General features: G+C 34.2%; 1 pseudogene; it reads right to left on the bottom strand.

Moving 5' to 3' along the window:
* Positions 1 to 254: 254 nt before the first annotated feature.
* On the bottom strand, positions 255 to 12,130 carry LOC146937234 (uncharacterized; annotated as a pseudogene).
* Positions 12,131 to 24,486: the final 12,356 nt, after the last annotated feature.

Below are 24,486 nucleotides of genomic sequence, written 5' to 3'. Positions count from 1 at the left end.
ACAAAAAATACAAGAAATACCACCAGGATCAACTATAATTCTCTTAGAAAAAATATTTTGACGAGTCGAAACTCTATCCTGAAGCAGCTGCCAAGAGAAAACATTTACCTTGAAAGGAGACCAAGACACCCACACATTTGCAACAAATTGCGTAATATCTTCTGACCTCTCATCCACCACACTAGCTCTCATATGAAGAAATTTATAAGTTGATCTCACTGAATAAATGCTCGATGAATCATTGAAATATATATTTATTGGGGTGTACTAATGGCAGACAAAATGCGACTCGGCTTGACCATGGCAGTAACGGTGATGGATTCAAGGCCTTCCCATGATTTCAACGCAATATCTATTGCATTCTTGGACAGTTTGCCTTTGAACGGGAATGCTAATCTTTTTAGATTTGGTGTCCTACAAAATAGAAAAGACACATATTAAATTACCATATGTCTAATTAATAAAGAGTGATATATATATTGGATCCAGAAACATAAGGTTTGCAGACAAGTGTTGTTGTAAAATGATTCAATTGAAACAATACACTTCTTAAAGAAGCAACTACTTCATACAAATAAACAATTCGACTAGTACTGCAATAGGCTGGAGTACCCTTGTACTTCACTTTTCTATATATTTATTTTGTTAGTTTTTTATGAACAAAGGAGTGCGGCTAAATTTTAATAGAAGTGAAATATTTTTGTCTAAAAAACTAAAAACTTAGTCCCAAAAAGTAATGGACTATATATTCTTAGGTTATAAAACAAATCATCAAAATTAAACTATGAGAATTATTCTGTTAGCATGAATTCCATAAAATTAAGGAGATAAAAAAAATGGGATAGGAAAAGGAGAAATATATTGTCCTACATAACATACAAATTTTGTACAGTTGTAAATAAAAAATGATACCTTTCAGAATTATTCTGTTAACATACAAATTGTACTTTAATTGCTCGAACGTAGAGCATACTTCAAGCATGTGATCAATTTATTTTCGGAAGCTAAATCATCCCTCCAAGCTCCAGGCAGCAAGGGTATATTGAAAGCATTGGAACTAAGTCGAGATAAGTCGAGCTTAGCCCAGAGTAAGTGGTTACGACAAATTTCATTCCATGATTTGCAAACCATGGAGGCAACTGAAAGTTCAACAACATTCAGTTTCAAGAAAATTTTAATCAAGATATCATAGAACAAATCTTGAATTGAGATTCTACTAGTTGAGTTCTTTTTCTTCATTGTTAACGTTTCCTGCATGAAATATTTATTCAGACATTAATAAATATTTTACATTGAGTCAATTTTTCTCCTGTATGATCATGACATCAAAGAAAAGATAATAAATATTTGTTTACAGTTGGAATGTAAGCAAAACACATGCAAGCTTAAGAAAAATCAGATAAAGATCACCCAGTTGCAAGTTAACAATGATTTCATGCAAACATATACAACCATATACTAAATCTAAACCAAAATCTTGGATTTCATTTTAAAAAATGGATTTAAAAAAACGAATCAGCAAGTATACACCAGATCTTAATAGATCCATAATAACAGATCTAAAAAATCTTGTATTTCGTTTTAAAAAATGGATCTAAAAAACAAACAAGAACTATACACTGTCAGATCTGAATCAAACGATATAGATCCACAAGTATACACCAGATCTTAATAGATCCATAATAACAGATCGAAAAAATAATCTTGTATTTCATTTTAAAAAATGGATCTAAAAAACAAACGAGAACTATACACTGTAAGATCTGAATCAAACGATATAGATCCATAATAATGGATCCCGAAAATATTGTATTTCATTTTAAAAATGGATCTGAAAACATACGAAAATTATATACTGTCAGATCTCAATTAAACAATCTAGATCCATAGTTTAATGGTGTAACTACAGGTAATCAATTTTCGATGATTTTTTATTAAACCTGTGAAACCATAAATATTTTTATTTGTTCAACCTTAAGAATGTTCAGACGAAGATCACCCAGATGGAAGATAATCATGATTTCATGCAGACATATTCAACCATATATGCTAAATCGTAACCAAAATCTTGGATTTCATTTTGAAAAATAGATCTAAAATATTAAGCTGAAATTATACACCATCAGATCTTAATTGAAAGATCTAGATCCATTATATTGTGATTGTATTAGGGCAATCCATTTCCCAAAAAATCAACTTATTAGAGAGAAAAATTTCTTAGAAGGGAGCATATTGAACGTTTTAAAAATAATTCAGTAAAAATTCGGACTTCAGCAAAAAAAATCACATAGGAAATGGATTGGTTTAAGCATACCTCATCTCCTAATCTCCTTACAAAGGTTTGAGTTAATGAAAACCTACTAACGAAGGTTGAAAGGACCAAGCAATGTCACTCTTAGATATATGGGGGTGAACGGAGTGAGGACTGAAATCGAGACTACTTTGAAATATATAGTCAAACACCTTGAATGATCATTATACCACAACAAGGTAAAAAACATTTGATTTATTTTCTATCCTTAATTACTAGAATAATATATCAAACCTATTTGGTAGTAAAGTTATTTTACCTTGGACATTAAAATATTGTTTAAAATGGCTATCCAACCTTCTTCGTCACCCTTTAAAAAAAAAATCGTCACTGCCATAAATGATTGTAAAATGTAAATATGGTTGGTTCGCATAAAAGTTAAAATGTTAAATATTTTATATGGATTTGTCTAACCTTCTAATAAAGACTATTCTTATCTTTGTTAGTAAAATAATAAAATTTAATAATAATAATAATAATAATAATAATAATAATAATAATAGTAATAATAATAATAATAACTTCTTCAAAATAATAATAATAATAATAATAATAATAATAATAATAATAATAATAATAATAATAATAATAATAATAATAATAATAATAATAATGAGAATACTGCTCTTCTCCCAACAAATTTTGCTCCCACCCAACCAAACTGATCAAAATACCCTGCGTTAGTTAACTAACGCAAGTGTAAAAAAAACGTGACTTAGTTTTTACACATGCGTGAGTTAACTCACACCGCGTGAGTTAATTCCTCTCATAGCCACTTAGAGTTTGTCTATTTACTTGTGAGGAATAGTTTTTGTGCATTAATTGTTTGTTTTTAGTCTCCTAACTAAATCTGATTCATGGTGTTTGACAAAAAAAAAATCTAATTCATGGAATCAAATGCTGATTTGTACCAAATTAACATTGACAATTAAAAAATATATTATTCAATTTGGTTTTTATTTTGTATCTTTGGTGTGTTGTGGTATTGGTGAAAGTTGTCAGCCAGATTCTCGAACTTCCCATTGGATGCTTCTTAAGCCTTCTATTCCATTTTATCAATTCTTTATAGAAACCGCTTCCAGTTCTCTCATTACAGGTGATTTCGTGGTTTTTGTTGTCAAATAATGGTTCATTATCAGTTGTCTCTTTTCCTATGAGAGGAATTAATAGCATGCAGGACAATTGCAGCTGGTGTGAGTTAAATCATGCGGGCCAAAGTACCTCTATGTGAGTTAACTCAAGCAGCGTGTGTTAACTCACGCTGGGTATAACATTAGCGTGAGTTAACTCACGCAGAGTTATTTTGGGAAGTTCAGCTGGACGCGAGCAAAACTTGCTGTAAGAAGAGCAGAATTCTAATAATAATGATGTTGATGATGATGATGAATAATGATGATGATGATGATGATGATGATGATGATTGTAAAAGGGATGATATGTAATATTTTTAATAAATTTTAATAATAGTGGTAAGAGTCCACTTTTTGACATTTTTTAGAGGTCCATATGATAGAGCTATATTTCATATACACTACCATTAGAATAAATATTTGCTTACACTGAAGGCGAGAAAAACACAAGAAGGGGGGGGGGGGGGGGGAGGTTGAATTGTGTTAACTTTTTCTTCGTTTTCTCCTAAGCTGAAACACACTGGTCAGAAGCAAATATAGACTGCTTCTGAAGTGATGTTCAGGACAACTTGCAGCGTATAAAAACAAAGAGAGAGAGAAGAAAGACACAAAGCAATTATATAGGTTCCTTCCACAAACCGGAAGTAGTCCTGTCCCCCCTTGCACTTCCAAGGAGAGTTCACTATAATGTAATATCTGATTACAACTGCTCACTACTACAACTAGCAAGAGACTTCAAATTGCTCAGGCACAACTGCAAGAGACTTCCTATGCTCCTGAACACAATCAAGAGACTTCTAATCAAACAGAATTACAAAGAAAATTGTTTCAGGTTGAACAATTGATATACAATCAATGGTGTTCACAATACAAATCAGATACCGACTCTTAAGACTCTAGAATTTCTAAGATATGAACTTTGAAACAGAAATTCTAAATGAACTTTGAATGCAGAACAATTTCAGCAGAGTTTTGCCACTTGTAAATTGTTGTTTAGTCTGATACCAATTTCTACGCCTTCACTCCTTTATATAGAGGTGTGAAAGAGACGTGAAATTGCCAGCACATCAAAAAGAGTCGTTTGAAGCTTTGATCAATCACCAATGATCTTTTGGCTGATATGGTAGTTGTCCTATGAAGGATCAATTTCAAATCCATTCCCATTGTGAAGGAACATCGTTGCAGGCAGAGCTGTTTTTCTTGTCTTGTAGCAGAGACAAAAACAGAGTAGTGGAGATAGTGGTTGTACACTTCGTACAATTGTACTTTGTCAACGCTTTTTGAAGATAAGCATCCAATGCTTTCAAATCCATTCAAAATGACCGTTGCTTTACATTTCCAGTCTTCTGCAATGCTTAGATGATTTTGAATCCATTGAACAGCCCTTGAAGCTTTAAGTTTTGCATCTCCTGATGAACTACAACTTCTGGTGATATTCAGTTTCTGATGAGATGCTTTTGATGAACTTGTTTCTGATGACGTCATCACTTCAGGAGCACTTTGTCTTCAGGAGCACTTTTGGCTTCAGGAGCACTTCGCTTCAGACGCTTTAAGCTTCCTTTTTGTTGATACTTTAGCTCTCTTTTGTCCATCCAGAACCTTTTTAAGATGTCAAATTTTGTCTATGGTCATGTACACTTGAACAAATATTAGCTAGTCCAATTGACAATTTTTAATACCTTGTTATCATCAAAACTCTCAAAGGTTTATTGTTAAACACATTTTGTTCCAACATACACTACCTATAAATCATATTCATCATCGACTCAATTATTTGAAATGTTTGATTTAACTCAAAAATAATTCCAACGGTTTTTTTTTGGCCAAATATTTCCAACGTTGTACATATGATTTGTTTCCCGTGTCAAACTTTAAAATTAAATTCAATATATAATCAGGAGGATCCACCTTGAACTAGGTCCATATAGCATATCCCCAAACCAAAAAAATTAAGCTATATGAAAGTGATCGTATGATAGGCCAAACCGCAAGTGCACGGTCTATCGAAGTAATAGTAGTAAGAGAGAGTATCGTTCTGCTAGGGAGTTATGAATTTAATTAACTTTCAATAATGATTAGATGAAGGTTTCAAAGGTTAAAAAGTTTGGATTTTTAATTAAAAGAAATAACAATAATAAAATAAAGGAGTCTTGGAATTATTGGTTCGTCATAATAACAAACCCTTCACTAGCCAAGACTTTAACTTCTAATTTCATGTTTTACACCTTAATTTCTAAAGACCGGTTTCCCTTCAGCCCCTCACCTTTCTGATGAAAGTCCGATGAGAGTTTACCCCTAGTAACCAAGCCTATTTCGCTGACTTGATTACTAGAAGAAGCTTATAAGGATTGAAACTACACATGTCTCAATAATTGCAAAGACTATTTCGCTGCCCTTGCAATTATTGTCTAGATTCACTTGTTCCAATATCAAAGCTCCGCTTTCTCTTTATGAATTGATATTTGGGATGATGGATTAACAATTATCAAACCCTCCACTTTCTCTTCTACAGTTTGATAATGGTTAATTCATGTTAAAACGGTGAATCTAAATTAGAAATTACGGTTACATGAAATTAGGGTTAAAGCTTGGTTCGATTAGGATTATGTCATTAGACTTATCCAATAATCCCAAGACAATAAGAAGTCTACTCACTCATGTTCATCGTAGACATGGAAGAGAAGAAGAAGAAGAAGAACATAAAATAAAAGAACAATAAAATAAAAGTGAACTTTTATTCAAAGAAACAATTGTCACATATTATTTCCAAGAACAAAAGATGAATGTTTATGACGGAGTGCTACTCTATTTATAGCTTACAATTGACTTAAAATCTAAGCAACTATAAGGGCTAATCAGTAAAACTACAACAGAGTAACTTGGGCCTGAAGAAAAAGCAGCAAAAGGGGCTCTGGAGGGTGGCACGGCCGTGCCAAGCTTTTGACTTGTGGGAGACATATTTTTGTCTCTGTATCTTCGTATTTTTGCACTGTATTTGCTCCAGACCTCTTTCTTTTGCTCCAAGACACCTTCCACCATATATTCATTCCTGAAATAAAATAAAATGCAATTTAAAGTAAAAGATTCAAAAAGGAAATAAATTTGCAATAAAATAAAATAAAATCTAAATAAAACTAAACTAAATAATGCATTAAAATAGACTAACTTAGAACTTCTTAAATCATTGCAACTTAGACCGACTCATGCAACTTCAAGACATTTAAATGTACAACAGCATTAAACAACAGCAAAATACAACATGTAACAGTACTTGAATGTTTCAACATCATTTGAAGAATGAATTACATCAACATAAATTCCATAACACATCAAGATATCACTCATACAACATTACTAATAATCTCAGTCATCAAACAGACTTCTGGAACATCGTGAAGTATCCTAAACAACCCTCATTCTTACTCCTAAGACCAACTCATGACTACACGTGCGAAAGGATCGCAAGGGAAACAAATTGGGCAACTAGCAGCTTAACTCGCTATGGCGAGTGATTTGCTCGCAATGGCGAGTAATGGGTCTGCTCGCAGTGGCGAGCGATCTTGCTCGCAGTTGCGAGCGTCTAGGGTAGCTCGCAGTGGCGATTAATGTTGCTCGCAATGGCGAGCGATGAGTTCATAGCTCGCAGTTGCGAGTGTTGCTGCTCGCAGTTGCGAGCGATGAATGTCAGTACGGCCAGAAACATGTTTTTCTCAAAATTTCACCTAATCTCTTTGTTCTATCATCCAATCAACATCTAATTATCACCCTATGAAATATCTAAGGTCTGTATACGAGTTTTGCATCAATCTAACAACTTTTCACGGTTCAATCATCAAAATCGGTCTTAAACCCTAATTCTTAATTCTCACAAAAACTCAACCTAATCAAGCTAAACCCATTTTTCAGAATCATACCTTTAATAATATTGAAAGTTAGTCTCACCCTTACCTGGTTATGATGAAATCGCAGCTCTCCCTCTAGTTCTCCTCTTCTCTGACTTTTTCTCCCTTTTTCTCCAAAAGCGTTTCACGTAAAAACGTTTCTAACTTATGTTGTTATATTTATTTCTCCTTATTACTCTACTCACCTCTAAACTTACTCATTTTACCTCACAGCCCAACTTCTAATATTTTTATTTTATTTTTCATATCTTATTTTATTTAATAATAAAATAAGTCACACCAACATTATAACTTCACAAAATCATATACTTCACAAAATCATATACTTCACATCAATCTTGAAAATCACATAATTTATCTATAAATCATGTAAACTACTTAATTTCTTAAATCATATAAATCACGCATATATAAATCATATAAATATATGTTAAAACTCATCAAATAATTAAATAATTACGACGGGCGTTACAACTCTCCCCAACTTATAGAATTTTCGTCCTCGAAAATTTACCTCAAGCAAACAACTCTGGATAAGACTCCAGCATCTTACTCTCTAGCTCCCACGTCAAGCTTTCGCCAGTCGCTCCATCCCAAACGACTTTCACAAGAGGTATCTCCTTGCCTCTCAACTTCTTCACTTCACGACCTTCGATCCTCACTGGTAAGGTCTCCACCGTAAGGTTGTCTCTTACTTGCACATCATCTCTCTGGATCACATGGGACAGGTCTGGAACATACTTCCTCAGTTGCGACACATCAAACACATCTTGCAAATTTGATAAATGAGGTGGTAAACCCACTCGGTACGCCACCGTTCCAACTTCTTTGACTTCAATGCACGACCAACACCGGTCATCAGAGTAACTCTCAAAAACACGTGATCTCCTTCTTGAAATTCAAGGTCTTTCCTACGCTTATCATGGTAACTCTTTTGTCGACTCTGCGACGCTTTCATCTTTTGCTGAATCATCTTTACCTTCTCAGTAGTCTGCTGAACAATCTCTGGTCCTAAAACCGCACTTTCACCTGTTTCAAACCAACATAACGGAGTCCTACACTTCCGACCGTACAAAGCCTCAAAAGGTGCCATCCCAATACTTGAATGATAACTGTTATTATATGTGAACTCTATCAACGGAAGATGACTATCCCAAGTTCCACCTTGTTCAAGTACACAAACTCTCAACAAGTCTTCGAGTGACTGAATCGTTCTTTCCGACTGACCATCTGTTTGAGGATGATAAGCCGAACTCAATCTCAACTTAGAACCTAAGGCCTCTTGCATGCTTGAAGGAACACCATGCAGTTTCACAATGTCTCGAATATAAATTTCCACCAACTGGGCTACAGGGAAACTAATATTAATCGGTATGAAGTGTGCCGACTTCGTCAATCTATCAACAATTACCCAAATAACGTCATTCCCTTTAGGAGTATTCGGAAAACTTGTCACAAAATCCATGGATATACTATCCCATTTCCATTCTGGTACATCTAACGGTGTCATCAAACCAGCAGGTTTCTGATGCTCTACCTTCGACTTCTGACAAATCAAACAAGAGTACACGAATTGTGCTACATCATGTTTCAATCCGGACCACCAAAACAACTTCTTTAAGTCATGATACATCTTTGTAGCTCCCGGATGAATACTCAAGCTACTCCTATGACTCTCTTCAAGAATCATCTTCTTCATCTCATCGTTGTCTGGAATACAAATCCTACCTCGAAACCTCAACACACCTTGATCATCGACCTTAAAGTCACTATCCTCATTTTGATCACAAGAAACCAACAAGTCCACAAACTTAACATCAACTTTCTGCGCATCTCTAATACTTTCCAAGAAATCATTATCAATTTTCAGCATTCCTAGCTTAACACTCCGAGACGACATTTCACAAACTAAGCTCAAATCTCTAAACTGTTCAAGCAATTCAAACTCTTTAACCATCATAGCAGACATATGTAAAGTCTTCCTACTTAAGGCATCCGCAACAACATTGACTTTACCCGGATGGTAATTCAAACTAAAGTTATAATCTTTCAACAATTTGAGCCACCTTCGCTGTCTCATATTCAATTCCTTCTGATCAAACAAATACTTCAAGCTCTTGTGATCACTAAACACCTCAAATCTCGAACCATACAAGTAATGTCTCCAAATCTGAAGCACAAATACAACTGCAGCTAATTCAAGATCATGAGTAGGATAGTTTCGTTCATGAATTCTCAACTGTCTTGATGCATAAGCCCAACTTGGACGCATCACAATACACTACAAAAGGTTCATCTGGTTTCGGCAAAATCAAAACTGGAGCCGTCGTCAAACGCTTCTTCAATTCATTAAAACTGTTCTCACAATGAACACCCCACACAAAGGTTTTACCTTTACACGTCAACTGCGTTAACGGAAGTGCTAACTTAGAAAATCCTTCTATAAATCTTTGGCAGTAACCTGCTAAACCCAAAAAGCTTCTAATCTCTGTAACCGACTTAGGAGTCTCCCATTGTGATACTGCTTCAACTTTAGACGGATAGACTGCAATACCACTACCAGAAATAACATGGCCAAGAAAACTTACTTCCTTCAACCAGAATTCACACTTAGACAATTTAGCATACAACTTCTTCTCTTTCAGCACTTGCAAGACAATTTTCAGATGCTCAACATGTTCTTCTTCTGTCTTCGAGTAAATCAAAATATCATCGATGAACACAACCACAAAGCGATCCAAAAATGCATGAAAAATGCGATTCATATACTCCATAAACACGCCAGGCGCATTACTAACACCAAAAGGCATCACCTTATATTCATAATGTCCATATCGCGTCCTAAAAGCCGTCTTCTGCATATCTTCATCTTTTACTTTAATCTGGTGATAACCCAACCTCAAGTCAATCTTGGTGAACACACGTGCACCCACTAACTGATCCATCAAGTCATCAATTCTAGGAAGTGGATACCTATTCTTTATAGTTACTTTGTTCAACTGTCGATAGTCAATGCATAACCTCATACTACCATCCTTCTTTTTAACCAACAGTACCGGCGCTCCCCAAGGTGAAACACTTGGTCTTATAAACTTCTTATCAAGCAAATCTTCCAACTGTTTCTTCAACTCAGCCAACTCTGACGCTGTCATACGGTAAGGTGTCATAGACACAGGCTTTGTTCCCGGAGCAAGATCAATAGAAAATTCAACCTCTCTCTCTGGCGGCACATCAGGAATTTCATCAGGAAAAACTTCAGGGAAATCGCACACCACTTGTAACTTATCAATCTGCTTGACTTTCCAAAATAAGGATGCCATCAAAGAAAACATTAAAATTCAATCGCGTTCTAACTGCTTCAGCTGCTTAGTAGACAAAAACTCCGCTCCACTTTCCTCTTCAGCAGAAGAGAAATGCACTGACTTACTAAAACAATTAATGAGGACATGATTGTACTCTAACCAGTTCATACCAAGAATCACATCCATTCCACTCAAAGGCAGACAAAATAAATCAATCTCAAAATCACGATCAAACATAGACAAGGGACACCGTAAACAAACAAGAGAAGTGGTCACCGAACCCTTAGCTGGAGTTTCGACAACCATTTCTCCATTCATATCAGACATAACAAGGCCCAACTTAGAAGCACAATCAAAAGCAACAAAACAATGTGTAGCACCAGTATCAATAATAGCAACTAAAGGAGTATCATTAATATAACAAGTACCTCTGATCAAACGATCCTCAGTTTCAGTCTGAGTACCAGTCAAAGCAAAAACTTTCCCTCTGGTCTGAGCCTTCTTCGGATTCTTGCATTGAGACCCAATATGACCCTCTTCATTGCAGTTGAAACACACAACGTCTTCATGCTTACACTCTGCAAGTGTATGTCCTTTACTGCCACAACGAAAGCACCGTTTAATATCCTTTGTGCAAGCATTACTCTTATGGCCTTTCTTGCCACAAGCAAAACAAACGATCTCAGCAGCAGCATCTTTCCTATTCAACCTTCTTTCATCATTAACTCTTCTTTTTCCTTTATCAGCAGGGGCACTGTAAGGCTTTGGGCGACTTTGCTGACCCTTACCTCTCTTCTCACTCACAATCTTATAATGAGCTTTAGTATCATCTTCGTAGATTCTGCATCTGCTCACCAAATCAGAAAAATCACGGATTTGTTGGTAACCAATGGCTCGCTTGATGTCGGCACGCAAACCATTCTCAAACTTTATACACTTAGAAAACTCAGCATTGACACCAGTATAGTGTGGATAGAACTGAGCCAACTCCACAAACTTCGCTGCATACTCTGTCACCGACATGTCTCCTTGCTTCAGCTCAAGGAACTCGATCTCTTTTCTTCCGTGAACATCCTCAGGAAAATATCTGTTTAGGAACTCTCTCTTAAACACAGCCCAAGTAATAAATGCATCATCTTGCTCTAGGGTAGGTTGGAGGCTCACCCACCAGTCATCAGCTTCCTCCGCCAGCATGTGGGTACCAAAACGCACCTTCTGATCATCAGTACATTGCATAACTCTGAAAACTCTTTCAATCTCTTTGAGCCATGTCTGTGCTCCATCAGGGTCGTACCTTCCTTTGAAAGTGGGAGGATGATTCCTCAGAAAGGTCTCCAACATTCTCACTTCAGCATTAACACCAGCACCAGCATTTGGATGTTGTCCCACAGCTTGGACCACAGCTTCCAACGCAGCAGCAATCGCAGCATCATTCCTTCCAGCCATTCTAGTCCTCTTATAACAGATAAAATTTGCAGCCTCCAGGTCTCTTCTTCTTCACTGCACAACACACAACAATTATAATAACATAATAATGGTATTCCAACCGCTAAACGACACTACTTGACTCATCTACTTGGCCGGACGGACCGACCTGCTCTGATACCAATTGTAACACCCCGTTTTCCCAACATAAAAATTTCATATCAAATCAAAATATTTAAATCATAAACGGAATGTCACATACTACTTGAAAGTCTTAAAATGGATAATTAACATTATCCTTCAAAATTCAACATCATAAAATCTGAAACGTTGCAGCGGAAAATAGTTCAACATAAATAAAGTCTTGGCACGCAGGCCTTATCAGAAAATCTCATAATTTGGTTCAATACTTATTCATAAAAAAGTTCATAAAAGACATGTAAGGAATAGAAGTAAAGCAAGCCTCATCCCGTTACGTATCAGAGCACCTAGACACAATGTGAGGAGTCCACTCACGAACGCCTCTAGTCTTTGTTACCTGCAAGTTACCCATACGAAGGACAACATTTTCAAGCAGAAGGGGTGAGATTTCACAGTCAATAAATCAAACATATAATTCATCAAAATGCATTTAACAACATAAAACATTATCCATATTTATCACATAGCATAATATCAATTCATGATCAAATATCATCAGTAAATCATAATCAGCAGCATCTTTTAAATCATCATCAAACATCATATTCAACTTGATACTTAACTCGACAATGCGACACAACTTGACAAATGCAACTCTTAACAACTTATATCATCGTAATCTTCTTGATATGCAAATGCATGTGGTACCATTCGGGGCATCAAGCCCCCAACATAAATAAGCGTAAATACGCTCTTCAACCTGTGAGCATAAAGCTGCCGGGCCTCAAGCCCTCATCTTTAATGAGCATGCAATGGACTCAATCCTCCTACAACTTAGACAACTTAAAAACATCGAGAACATCTCTTACAATTCCATAAACATGGACAACTTCTTAAATCATTGCAACTTAGACCGACTCATGCAACTTCAAGACATTTAAATGTACAACAGCATTAAACAACAGCAAAATACAACATGTAACAGTACTTGAATGTTTCAACATCATTTGAAGAATGAATTACATCAACATAAATTCCATAACACATCAAGATATCACTCATACAACATTACTAATAATCTCAGTCATCAAACAGACTTCTGGAACATCGTGAAGCATCCTAAACAACCCTTATTCTTACTTCTAAGACCAACTCATGACTACAAGTGCGAAAGGATCGCAAGGGAAACAAATTGGGCAACTAGCAGCTTAACTCGCTATGGCGAGTGATTTGCTCGCAATGGCGAGTAATGGGTCTGCTCGCAGTGGCGAGCGATCTTGCTCGCAGTTGCGAGCGTCTGGGGTAGCTCGCAGTGGCGATTAATGTTGTTCGCAGTTGCGAGTGTTGCTGCTCGCAGTTGCGAGCGATGAATGTCAGTACGGCCAGAAACATGTTTTTCTCAAAATTTCACCTAATCTCTTTGTTCTATCATCCAATCAACATCTAATTATCACCCTATGAAATATCTAAGGTCTGTATAAGAGTTTTGCATCAATCTAACAACTTTTCACGGTTCAATCATCAAAATCGGTCTTAAACCCTAATTCTCAATTCTCACAAAAACTCAACCTAATAATGCTAAACCCATTTTTCAGAATCATACCTTTAATAATATTGAAAGTTAGTCTCACCCTTACCTGGTTATGATGAAATCGCAGCTCTCCCTCTAGTTCTCCTCTTCTCTGACTTTTTCTCCCTTTTTCTCCAAAAGCGTTTCACGTAAAAACGTTTCTAACTTATGTTGTTATATTTATTTCTCCGTGTTACTCTATTCACCTCTAAACTTACTCATTTTACCTCACAGCCCAACTTCTAATATTTTTATTTTATTTTTCATATCTTATTTTATTTAATAATAAAATAAGTCACACCAACTTTATAACTTCACAAAATCATATACTTCACAAAATCATATACTTCACATAAATCTTGAAAATCACATAATTTATCTATAAATCATGTAAACTACTTAATTTCTTAAATCATATAAATCACGCATATATAAATCGTATAAATAAATGTTAAAACTCATCAAATAATTAAATAATTACGACGGGCGTTACAACTCTCCCCAACTTATAGAATTTTCGTCCTCGAAAATTTACCTCAAGCAAACAACTCTGGATAAGACTCCAGCATCTTACTCTCTAGCTCCCACGTCAAGCTTTCGCCAGTCGCTCCATCCCAAACGACTTTCACAAGAGGTATCTCCTTGCCTCTCAACTTCTTCACTTCACGACCTTCGATCCTCACTGGTAAAGTCTCCACTGTAAGGTTGTCTCTTACTTGCACATCATCTCTCTGGATCACATGGGACGGGTCTGGAACATACTTCCTCAGTTGTGACACATGAAACACATCATGCAAATTTGATACATGAAGTGGTAAACCCACTCGGTACGCCACCGTTCCAACTCTTTCCGATATCTGATACGGACCGATAAACTTCGGAGTCAACTTCTTTGACTTCAATGCACGACCAACACCGGTCATCGGAGTAACTCTCAAAAACACGTGATCTCCTTCCTGAATCATCTTTACCTTCTCAGTAGTCTGCTGAACAATCTCTGGTCATAAAACCACACTTTCACCTGTTTCAAACCAACATAACGGAGTCCTACACCTCCGACCATACAAAGCCTCAAAAGGTGTCATCCCAATACTTGAATGATAACTGTTATTATATGTGAACTCTATCAACGGAAGATGACTATCCCAAGTTCCACCTTGTTCAAGTACACAAACTCTCAACATGTCTTCGAGTGACTGAATCGTTCTTTCCGACTGACCATCTGTTTGAGGATGATAAGCCGAACTCAATCTCAACTTAGAACCTAAGGCCTCTTGCAAACTCGTCCAAAATCTAGAAGTAAATCTTGGATCTCTATCTGACACAATGTTTGAAGGAACACCATGCAGCTTCACAATATCTCGAATATAAATTTCCACCAATTGGGCTACAGGGAAACTAATATTAATCGGTATGAAGTGTGCCGAATTCGTCAATCTATCAACAATTACCCAAATAACGTCATTCCCTTTAGGAGTATTCGGCAAACTCGTCACAAAATCCATGGATATACTATCCCATTTCCATTCTGGTACATCTAACGGTGTCATCAAACCAGCAGGTTTCTGATGCTCTACCTTCGACTTCTGACAAATCAAACAAGAGTACACGAATTGTGCTACATCATGTTTCAATCCGGACCACCAAAACAACTTCTTTAAATCATGATACATCTTTGTAGCTCCCGGATGAATACTCAAGCTACTCCTATGACTCTCTTCAAGAATCATCTTCTTCATTAGAATCCAACTAAAGTTTATTCTAACCCAAGATTCCGTCATCCAACATTCTATTCACCCCAATTCCATCTCTTCAACTATTACAACATACTCATCATACTTGCGCCTCAAGTCACCCCAATTCCTCACATAACTCATTCGCGGATAAATTTTACGATAATCCTAGCTCTTGTGATAAGTTACCGATAAATAATCTTTGTTGTTACACATGCATAATTTTATTTGACAAAAATTTTGCTCCACATTTCACAAAATTATAATGAGATCAAATTCTCATTATACTCCATACCTAAAACCCTTGTTTAAAATTTGGCGACAATTAGAGTCTACAAGAATTTCTGTAATCCAAATGACAATCATAGCAATTCTAAGGTTAGCAGACACTTTACTAGCACAAAATAAATATTTCACAAAATAACATCTTTGCACACATCATAAAAATCATATTCGAAATAAATAATTAAACAAGTAGAAACTCAGGTTCACAACACTTCAAAGCTTGGCAGACTAAAAATCTTAATACTAACTAGGGCTAAACTATGGTTTGAAAAAATATAGGAAAAAATAGATATCTCACTCTTTTACTTCAGAGTATAAATATGTGGATGTTAGGACTAAGGATAAGTACATAAAAGAATAAGGAGTTGTAAGAGTCCTCGTACCTAACTATTAAAACACTTTCTTGAAAAAACTCACAGAAACTTTTTAGCTATAAGGAGAGCATGCAAATAAATTATACACAGTTCTAAATATATTTTGATAGGGGTACACACAATTTCACATACAGGTTAAGCTAATTTTCTAATTATAGCATAATTAACACCACCAACAATAAAATCCTAGTTCTATAAATTGCTTCATGCATTAGAAATGAATCCGAATAAATATGCATGCATGCGTCAATGTTTGTCAAATTTTATTCTAGAAACAAAAGAAAAGGACATATTTAAAATTATCCGTCCTTGAACATATTCGTTAGAATTAATGTGCTAGAGACCTAATCTCATCCTCACTCCAAATATCCTTAAAAACCTTAAATGGTCCCCTTATCTGATCATTCCCATTTATGCACCGGAGGCACCTTCTTCTATTACAAAACATAAGCTTTTGTAGACACAAGAGACTGAAATGGTTTCACAAATCACGAACGGTGTACACTTTAACTACACCTTCTACTCGATCCCAAATAAAACTGTCAAAAAGGGTCTCAAATGTGTTTACGAAGCAATGTTACCTTTCAAAAAGGGTCTCAAATGAATAGAGATGTATTTGAAATGACACCTATTCAATAAATTTAAATTTTTGAAGGTGGTAACCAGTTACCATGGGAGGTGAAATTTAAATTTAATGACACCTATTCATTAAATTTAAGTTTTTTGAGCATTCTAAGTTGTAACAAACGTTAAGAATGATAAATCATAAGATAAGTGTCATACTTATAAAATGTATAACAATGCAGCCTCTGCCTTTAACATCATTCTTCAACTGAATCCTCCATAAATTTTTCTTCTTTTTGTGATGTGGCCATCATCGAATGTTTAATTCAACGTTAAATCTAGTATCACAATAAGACAATTCAATATGTCTAAAACCATTATCTATTGAACATTTGTCCTAGATAAAGTTTCAAAAGCTAGGGATAATAGTCATTTGATACTTGAATTCAATTCATAAATCCGTCAACTTATAGAAAGAGATTTTCTTAACACACAACACCCTAACTTCTTAGGTGAGTTCGTGATCATCGAATGTTTAATTCAACGTTAAATCTAGTATCACAATAAGACAATTCAATATGTCTAAAACCATTATCTATTGAAACTTTATCCTAGATAAAGTTTCAAAAGCTAGGGATAAGGGTCATTTGATACTTGAATTCAATTCATAAATCCGTCAACATATAAAAAGCATAACACTGAAGGATAACAGAATAATACTTGCATAAATAGTACTCTACAATTTTATGGTTCAAGTAGATCTGAAAATGTACATAAGCTGACATAATATAAAAAATCATGCTACTCATAATCAAAAGAGACATGACAATAAGATTAAGAAATACACATGAATACACGATGACAAATTTGCGCCAATGTTGTTTTCAAGTTGAATATTTAGCCTTGACCTCCTAGAAATCGAGTTTCTCACCTTTCTACAATATATTTTGGACCCTTGGTTATGAAGTTGACTGTAACATCCCTGATTTTTATTAACTATATTTTGATGTGTGTGTGTTCACCATCCAAATCCTTATTTATTAATTTTGTTAGGTCTGCAGCAATTTAACCTAATATTTTCCCGCTCATTTGCTGTATTAGGTTAGCAGTAATTTAATCTAACAAATTCCATCTAAAAAAATGCATCGCACCAATTTCATTCATATCATGTTGGCTGTATCCTTATTTATTAATTTTGTTAGGTCTGCAGCAATTTAACCTAATATTTTCCCGCTCATTTGCTGTATTAGGTTAGCAGTAATTTAACCTAACAAATTCCATCTAAAAAATGCATCGTACCAATTTCATTCCTATCCTCTTGCCTTTTTTTTACCCTTATTTAATACTAAAAAAATGCATCGCACCAATTTCATTCATATCTTGTTGGCTATATCCTTATTTATTAATTTTGTTAGGTCTGCAGCAATTTAACCTAATATTTTCCCACTCATTTGCTGTATTAGGTTAGCAGTAATTTAACCTAACATATTCCATCTAAAAAAATACATCACACCAATTTCATTCCTATCCTCTTGCCTTTTTTTTTGTACACTTATTTAATACGAAAAAAATGCATCGCACCAATTTCATTCCTATCTTGTTGGTTATATCCTTATTCGTATGTCAATTCCTTTACCATAAACTTGTGCGGAGCACGGGTCAAATATCTAGTTACTAGATATTATTTTAACTATTTTTACGTGTATTTGTGCGCCAATAATTATTAGGATATTTTCATATTTATTAGGAAAATGATAAATGTGAATATTAATACTTTAAATTACTCTTGGACATCGTTATATATTTCGATTAAGTAATTTATAATTAATCATATTTATATATATGTAATGTTATGATTAATTATCTTTTTGTTTGTACTTGCCATGTTGTCTAGGATCTGACTGAAACCATACACATAAGCATACACTGAATAAGATATCATGTCTAGACGCAGTTAGGTATAACAGTGAACCTATCATACCTCTGAACAACTTCTGATCTACCTTTGCTCCTTTGTCTTCTTTGCTTACGGTGCAGGTTGGATGCATTGGAGTGGTCATCACCTTACATTCTTCAAGATTGAACTTCTTTAGAAGCTCTTTTGTGTATTTAGACTGATGAACATATACTCCATCTTTGCATTAGTTGATTTGAATTCCAAGGAAGAACTTCAATTCACTCATGATGCTCATTTCAAACTCATCCTGCATTAACTTAGAAAATTCCTTGCAAAGAGATGCATAAGTAAAACCAAATATTATATCATCAACATAATTATGCACAATTAAGATTTCTTACTCAAGTGCCCTTTTGAAGAGTATTGTGTCAACTTGACCTTTTTTAAATTCATTTTCAAAAAAGAAATTACTTAGTCTATCATACCAAGCTCTGGGAGCTTGTTTCAGACCATATAGTGAGTTCTTAAGCTTATCAACATAATCAGGATGTTTTAAATCCTCAAAACCTGGAGGTTGTTTGACATGTACTTCTTCAGAGATCACACCATTGAGAAATACACTCTTAGCACATAATTGTTTTCACCATATATATTGTTCCATCACAAGAAGGATGTCCAAGTAACTTCAAGAATATTCATTTTATATAATGGGTGTACTATTTGACAATATTTTTATATGGTTTGTAATTTAATATTTTTTTTCCTAGACAAGGAAGTCATCTTGGAAAATATTTGAAATAATCAAATATCAAGCGTTCCATCACAAAACATTTCTCCAGGTAAAAAGATCACACGAATATATTGTTTACTATGCATCTTTCAATTTGTGGCTTTATTTTTATGTTTTCAACCAATGAAAAAGATGAACCCAAAAAGATGTGCTTGCTAGCAGACATAATTAATGAATTAGGTCCCAAAGAGACAAAATGTCATCCGAATGAAAAATACATGATAATGGAAAAAATAAGGATCAAAAGTAGAAAACCTAAATCATCAATGGAAGAAGGGGGCAAACATATAGAAAATGGATTTCCAAAAATAAACGAGGGTCCAAAAGAAAATGTGATGAGCATAAAAAAGACTAATTTAGTGGGTGGTATTGTTATTTGTGAACCAAAGGAAAGTGAAATGGAGGGTATCAATAATGTTTCAATCAATAATAATGATGATGATGCTAGCGTTGTTGATAAAGGAAAAGGGAATATTATTCAAACAAATGAGGAGTTAGAATCTTCATCCTCTTTGGAGGAAGAAGTCGTAGCATTTGCATCACATTTCCTACCCTTTCCATATGATGCACTACAATTTGGGGAAGGTGCCTTAAAGTTTTTCGAAGATGGAGCTGATTCTAGGCTCGAAATCAATATTGATGAAGGTATCGAATAAAATTTATTGAATGAATTTTACTTCCCTCCAAACAATGTCCAAGTAAGTATATCCTTCTTTGGACATTGTTTGGAGGGAAGTAAAATTCATCCAATAAATTTTCTTCGATACCTTCACGAATATTGAGTTCGAGCTTAGAATCAATTCTATCTTCAAAAAACTTTGAGGCAACTTCCCCAAATTTTAGTGCATCATATGGAAAGGGTAGGAAATGTGATGCAAATGCTTTGACTTCTTCCAAAGAGGATGACGATTCTAACTCCTTATTTGTTTGAATCATATTCCCTTTTCATTTATCAACAACACCAGCTTCATCATCATTATTATTGATTGAAACATTATCGATACCCTCGATTTCACTTTCCTTTGGTTCACAAATAACAATACTGCCCACTAAATTAGTCTTTTTGATGCTCATCACATTTGCTTTTGGACCCTCCTTTATTTTTGGAAATCCAGTTTCTATATGTTTGCACCCTTCTTCCACACTATTTAGGTTTTCTGCCTTTAATCCTTATTTTTTTTTCCATTATCATGTATTTTTCATTCGGATGGCATGTTGTCTCTTTAGGACCTAATTATTTAATTATGTCAGCTAGCAAGCACAACTTTTTAGGTTCATCTTTTTTATCGGTTGAAAACATAGAAAGCAAGCCACAAATTGAAAGATGCATAGTAAACAATATATTCCTGTGATCTTGAAGTTATTACTTGGAGAAATGTTTTGTGATGGAACACTTGATATTTAAATATTGCAAATATTTTCCAAGATGACTTCCTTGTGTAGAAAAAAATATTAAATTACAAACCATATACAAATATTATAAAATAGTACACCCATTATATGAAATGGATATTCTTAAAGTCACTTGGACAACCTTCTTGTGATGGAACAATATATATGGTGAAAACAATTATGTGCTAAGTTAATTTTAAGATGGGTGAACAAAATCACAATGACTTTGTGATACCAAAGAAACACATAATATATGAATATAGAAAAGAGGTTTAATGATGGACATCTTTAATTTTATCTGTTATAACAAGTTAACATAATTTTTCTTTTTAACATAAACACATTTATACAATAAACTTTAAAGTAAAAAATTATGTTAACATTTTAGAGGTCCATCGTTAGACCTATTTTTTCTAATGTATATTAAGTACACACAAAAATTCAGCAACACAATACAAAATAGTAAAAAATATGAATAGCCAATGATCTTAGAAGTTACCTGTTTTTCTAACAACTTGAGCATTATCTTCACTCTCATCGTCACTAATTAGCATATAATTAATCAAATCAATAACTTTGTTGCTAGTCAATCCAATAACATTATTAATATTGATATCTCTTATTGCAAGAACAAAATTTTGGATTAAAGCTTACCGAGTTTATGAATTCACAACTTTTTATGTAATATAATCAGATTAAAATAAGAAGATAAATTAACATAAAACTTACCGTATAGTTGATGCCTCACATTGATGCGGATCCGTGAGATCATATTGCGAAAAATCTATCCAGATTGAACCAATTTTGATAAATGATGCCATAAACTTGATGACTACAAATAGAGTAAACATGAAAATTATTTTCAACACAAATCCTTGTCTTTTTTCATGGACAAAACAATCAATTAATGTATATATAATTACAAACATAATCTCTATATATACAAAGAAATCAAATATTTAAAAGGAAATAAAGTTTATAGTAATCAAATAAATATATTGTTAATCAAATTATTATGAGTATAAAAATAATTTGAAAATATATACCAATAGGAGACGAGAATAATATCGTAAGCAAACTTTGTATCAAACTGTTAGGATTTATGAAAAATAATAAAAGTAGGTTGAAGTAATTTTATTTACTTAAACAATCAAAAGTTGTACAATAAAATGTCCATAGCATATGTAATCAAAAGTTGTACAATAATATGTTCATAGCATATGATAAACTCAAATAAAATAAAATATAACTATTAGGAGCCTTTTTTGGATCATCCACGGTCTATATGCAACATAAACTTGTTGTAGTGGATATAATTTTCTCTTTCAAGTGCTACCAATTTAACAGAAAAATCAAAGAACCATTATCCTTTGGGCCTCAATGATAATGTATAAATAAGATGAACATTTATAACTAAGGTTGTCCAACAATTGATTATAACAAGAACCAATCCTCCATGTAAAAATGCACAACTCATTCTTCTTTAAATCTAGCAAATAGTTGATTTGTAATTTAAAAAATTAAAAATTTAGACGGTAAGCTTAACATGCCTCAATTGTCTACTAACTATTAAGGGCTGGGCTGATCAACAACAGGATAAACCAAATGTTGATTTCTCTACTTGCAAATTCGTAATTGGTCAAATAGTTAAAATTAAACAAACAATTTTAAAATAAGAAATAGAATAAAACCAAGAAAGTTCGAAATAGATATTTAAATTTTCAACAATTTTTTTAATGGAAAATATATATTATAAATTAAGTATAAAAATGAGAAATCTCTTACAAGATTCCAAACATATATACAAATATGAGGACAAAAAATACTCAGGTCAAACGATAACAAAATTGAAGAATCCCTCCCTAAAAAACAGTAGCAAAAACTAAAACCACAACTGAAACACAAAACTCTTAACAAGAACATCAAACGGCAGCTGAACAAAAGGAAGACTGTGAGCATAGCCCCTCAGTCAACCAACCCCTAGACAAATCCGCCACAAGACACTAACGGTGCCAACACATAATGAGTTCATGATCCCACTCATAGAAGGAACATAAGTGACCATAACGTTTTCCTAAACACCACTTTCAAGAGGTGACTTTAACCATAGCCACCAACTGAAGCACAAACGTCTCCTTCCTTAAAAGGATGCGAGAGTTTCGGGATCTCCACAAGGACCACACAACAGATTACCTAGATTAATAAGAAACCTAACCTCTCCATTTCCCCTCCACCTAAATCGAACATAAAACTATGAAGACTCGCTAGATCTGAAGGTAAAACCAACTTCTACCCCAACCATCTAAACACATGATACCACACCTGGCCTAAAAAAGGTGACAAACCGACTCTACAATCTCATTACAAAAAATACAAGAAATACCACCAGGATCAACTATAATTCTCTTAGAAAAAAAATATTTTGACGAGTCGAAACTCTATTCTGAAGCAGCTGCCAAGAGAAAACATTTACCTTGAAAGGAGACCAAGACACCCACACATTTGCAACAAATTGCGTAATATCTTCTGACCTCTCATCCACCACACTAGCTCTCATATGAAGAAATTTATAAGTTGATCTCACTGAATAAATGCTCGATGAATCATTGAAATATATATTTATTGGGGTGTACTAATGGCAGACAAAATGCGACTCGACTTGACCATGGTAGTAACTGTGATGGATTCAAGGCCTTCCCATGATTTCAACACAATATCTATTGCATTCTTGGACAGTTTGCCTTTGAACGGGAATGCTAATCTTTTTAGATTTGGTGGCCTACAAAATAGAAAAGACACATATTAAATTACCATATGTCTAATTAATAAAGAGTGAGATATATATTGGATCCAGAAACATAAGGTTTGCAGACAAGTGTTGTTGTGAAATGATTCAATTGAAACAATACACTTCTTAAAGAAGCAACTACTTCATACAAATAAACAATTCGACTAGTACTGCAATAGGCTGGAGTACCCTTGTACTTCACTTTTCTATATATTTATTTTGTTAGTTTTTTATGAACAAAGGAGTGTGGCTAAATTTTAATAGAAGTGAAATATATTTGTCTAAAAAACTAAAAACTTAGTCCCAAAAAGTAAGGGACTATATATTCATAGGTTATAAAACAAATCATCAAAATTAAACTATGAGAATTATTCTGTTAGCATGAATTCCATAAAATTAAGGAGATAAAAAAAATGGGATAGGAAAAGGAGAAATATATTGTCCTACATAACATACAAATTGTGTACAGTTGTAAATAAAAAATGATACCTTTCAGAATTATTCCGTTAACATACAAATTGTACTTTAATTACTCGAACGTAGAGCATACTTCAAGCATGTGATCAATTTATTTTCGGAAGCTAAATCATCCCTCCAAGCTCCAGGCAGCAAGGGTATATTGAAAGCATTGGAACTAAGTCGAGATAAGTCGAGCTTAGGCCAGAATAAGTGGTTACGACAAATTTCATTCCATGATTTGGAAACCATGGAGGCAACTGAAAGTTCAACAACACTCAGTTTCAAGAAAATTTTAATCAAGATATCATAGAACAAATCTTGAATTGAGATTCTACTAGTTGAGTTCTTTTTCTTCATTGTTAACGTTTCCTGCATGAAATATTTATTCAGACATTAATAAATATTTTACATTGAGTCAATTTT

Source organism: Medicago sativa, chromosome 3, assembly GCF_051527215.1.
Source record: "Medicago sativa cultivar Bolivia chromosome 3, Bolivia_mono, whole genome shotgun sequence".
Lineage (NCBI taxonomy): Eukaryota > Viridiplantae > Streptophyta > Magnoliopsida > Fabales > Fabaceae > Medicago > Medicago sativa.
Note: the sequence above shows the minus strand (reverse complement) of the source record. Positions and strands in the feature narration are given on the sequence as shown.